At 31.4% G+C, this 4,066-nt stretch overlaps 1 protein-coding gene across 1 annotated transcript in view; it reads right to left on the reverse strand.

Moving 5' to 3' along the window:
- WASF1 (WAS protein family member 1) overlaps nucleotides 1-4,066 on the reverse strand; it is a 98,392-nt gene that overhangs the window by 75,421 nt on the left and 18,905 nt on the right. The window lies entirely within an intron of this gene.

Genomic DNA, 4,066 nt, shown 5'->3' on the forward strand with positions numbered 1-4,066 from the left:
TTGTTAATATGTTGTTTAGGATATTGCATCCTCATTTATAAGTGAAATATGTTTGTAATTTCCCTTTATAATAATATATTTTTTCCAATCTTAATATCAGGTATATCCAGATAAAGTAGAATGAATTTGAAGTATTTCTTCTTTTTCTATTGCCTGTAAGATTTGGCATGATCTGTTTTTTCAAATTATCTTCTATTTTTATTTATAAATATTAATTATTTGTTGAGACTTTGGAAAAAAATAAAAAATAAATAAATTAAATATCCCAAGATGACTTCAACATACACTTAGTTGCATTTAATTTCTTTTCTAAAGAAGAAAAAGAGCAGCTGGCCTTATATAATAATAAAATAAAAATAATAAAAAGGTACTGATGACTAGCCTTTTAAAAAAGTGTCTGAAATGTTCATTCAATGTTCGTTCAAGGCTGGTATTCATTATTTATTCAGAGCCTGATTGTCAGGCTTGAAAAGCAACAGAGATTATTGATGTATTCTAGAGAACATAAATAAATTTGTTCTTGGTACAGCAATGAATAAGAGAGAAAAAAACTTATTCTTTGTATTACAAAGGTCCTATGCATTCTGTTTCTGTAAGATGCTTTTAATTAACTGTAAGTTATATGGAACAATTTACAAATACCATAATTTGATATTTCTTTTCAGTAGTTCAACACACCAAAGCTATCTTTAAACTGTGATATTGTATGATTAATATTTTGCATTGGTTTATTTGCATTTTTTTACTAAGTGGAGGTTATAGAGATAATGGATTTTAAAAGTAATTTTAAAACTATTTCGGAGCTTTAAGTAATTTATTTTACTTGTTTCAGTTTAGGGAAATAGTTTTTTTGTGTGTATGATTTTTTTTTTTAGTTTAGGATTCATTGAGGGTATAAAGAATTAGGTTACACTGATTGCATCTGTTAGATAAAGCTGGTGTCAAGATAAATGTATTGAACTAAAAATGTAAAAAATAAACAGCAGTGGAAAAGTTATTACTAAGAGCAAAGTTAAATCTGTGTTTTGAAAATAATTCATGAGAATTCCCATTAAATCAAAACACTCGATCAATTTTGTTCTCTGCCTTAAAAGGTGACTTCAGCCATATTAATAATTTTAAGCTTTTGGCAAAGTTAAAATTATACTATACTTTCTATTTATGAAAACACACACATACTGAGTTTTGATAAAATTAGGAATGGCTTTATATTAACTATGTTACTGAAATTAGCAGAAAATGAAATTTTAAACAGAAGCAGTGCCTGGGAAGAAAGACTTTTAAGAGCCCTGGTGGACAGAGAAAAAAGGGGGGTACGGCATTTCTAAACCTGATTGTAAGAAGAGAGATTGTGAGTCGACTGACAATACTCCTGCTGTCTTGTGAGTGATCTATCTGGCAAAGGTCAAATAGGTCATGACTGTGATGCAAACGGTACGATATGAGGAAAGCTTATAATAAAAGAATTATAGAAATTCAAAGCATATGAATCCCAGTTGTAATTAGAGACAACTTCGTGAAAATACAAATGTGAGATGGTTATTAAAGGGTAGGGATTTCTAAAAGTGTAATAGAGCAAGGTGTTTCATAATTTATAGAACACAACCCAAATGAACATTATTCTTACCTTTTAATAAATATTTATAACATGAAAATGCTTTGGAAGTCATTTCATCTGCTTCAATTGATTGTAAGTTATGAAAAGTAGTGACAATAGCTTAAGATGTCTTGTAAATCTGAAGCTTACAAATATTCCTTACTTAGGAAAAGATACAGGGAAACTCTTTTTCCTGCCACAATAACTATGTTTCATCCCAAACAGCACTGCTGCTAGCTACTTCCTTCTCCCTCTTCAGTCCCACCATTATGGGGAAAGACGAGAGGGGAAAAAACAGTGTCACAAAGGCCAAAGGGATTGAAAACTTCAAGGAGGGAGAATAAATACAGAATAAAGATTAAATGACTAAAGGACTAAAAAGCATTCATTGGATTTGGTAATAGGTAGGTACATGAGTAACCTCAACTAAAACAAATGAATCCACTTGTATCCCATGACGTATAATTCATTTTTTCTGATTCTATACTTGTATAATGGCCTTGTTGAATAGTAAAATAATTCAATAGGAAGAAAGTCATTACCCAGTAACTTTCATTCTTCTTAGGCTATTAAAACTGACCATTGAACAATCTGTTCCAAAATTCCCTCAGCAAGTTAAGCTGAATATCTAGGGCAAAATGTTACTTTGATTTTAAAATGGATACTATGTATTTGGCTTCTTCAGTCTGCAGGTATTTTATCTTCAAGGAATGTTCTGAGAAACAAACCAAAAAACCCTATCAAACTGTTGAGGATACACATTGCAGGGTTTTCCTTATAAATGTCTACTTCTATTACTGTGAAATCTTCACCAGTTTCCTTTTATATCACTCTCGAATACTTCAATACCAATACCATTATGTTTTGGTTACCTGGCCACCACTGGGCTATTTATAAAAAATATGTACTAGTTGCTGCCTTTGGCCCATAGCACACTTAGGAACAGAGTTTGTGCCATATTTTCTCAAGTTAAATTTGAAAATATATATTTTCATGAGGTTGGCAAGAAATCCCAAATGATTATCTAATCTCTTATTCTAAGCTAAACTACCCAGAAAAAAAAAAATCAAATCTTTTGTTTATTAAAAGTCATCAGAAAATGTTTTTTATGTCCAAATTGAATTGCTACAATTGAACTTGGCTCATTATTCCTATTCTACAAAGATTATTGTTCAGTATCTAGATGTTTAAATAACCCCTAAATTACTAAATTGCCAAGTAACCTCATGTACAACTTTCTATTGCAACAATAATGCAAAATAACATACCTCAAAAACTTAAGTATAAGCCAATAAGTATTCATGTTTTTCTCATGCAATTTATGGATTAGTTGATTGGCCAGGCATGCTCATTTGTCTATAGCCAGCAAACAGGTGAGCGTTGGCTTGGCTGGTCTAAGATGGCCTCAACTAGAACAGTTCTCCATGAGATTTCTGTCTGCAGGATAGCCTAGGTTCGTTCCCAAGGCAGAGGCAAGGGGGGAGAGAAAGTACTATAGCTTACAAGGCCTCTTGAGGCCTAGGCTGACAACTGGCACAATGTCACAAGTCTCAGGGATACCCAAGTTCAAGGGTACAGGAACAGAATTCACTTCTTGATGAGAAGAATGAACCAGAAATTGTATTGCAAAAGGAGTAGACAGGCAAGGCTGAAGACCACAGTCACTTTTACAAACAATCTTCCCAAGTTTCCTTTAGTCTTTAGGTAAGCTGATATTAATGGTGTTTGGACTGTTATAAATCTGGACTTTGTAAATATTATCTGATTTTATCATTATAAAATATAATTTCAAGAACACTGTTAAATTGAAACCAAGGTGTGCTGAAATTAGATGTCAAGTTGAGGTTTTAAGATCACGAGGGTTGAGAAAATGGATTTTGTGACCTTACGAAAAATAACATAAAAGCTACCTTACATATTAGAAAATATGAATCTGTAAAAACTAAGAGGAAATTACATAGCTTATGTTAAATTTTCTTTTATTATCTATGTATTTAGAACCTACTTTATAGTATTTGATAAACTACCAGAAATCATTTTATTAAAAGAGAAACACTCATGAACTTTTAAAATGAACCATTTATTAAATCGGATTGTTACTCTTAACAGTTAGGTAAGTTACATGTGTAAGTCAGAGTATTTCACATGGAAAATTTTTAAACTCCTATAGGCAAGCAAAATTGTATCACACAATATATAAGTAGGAAGAGGGTACTGCTAAACATTCAAATAAGGCAAGTATTTAAAAACCATAAAACAATAATTAAAAAAAAATTCAAGCATTCCTTTAAGAGAATTCAACACTACAAGCTAAATGTACTTTCTGAGTGGATTCACATAATCAAGGCAGTGTTTCTTCTTTTAAAACATCAGGAAATAGAATAAGGCTCATTAATAGATACAGCTGCCCTCAAGATTTCAATCTCAGTTGCTTTCTTGAAATTAAAATTCACGAAGTGCACAATTAAG

Source organism: Otolemur garnettii, unplaced genomic scaffold (genome assembly GCF_000181295.1).
Source record: "Otolemur garnettii isolate 467f Iridium unplaced genomic scaffold, OtoGar3 scaffold00002, whole genome shotgun sequence".
In the NCBI taxonomy this organism is placed as follows: domain Eukaryota; kingdom Metazoa; phylum Chordata; class Mammalia; order Primates; family Galagidae; genus Otolemur; species Otolemur garnettii.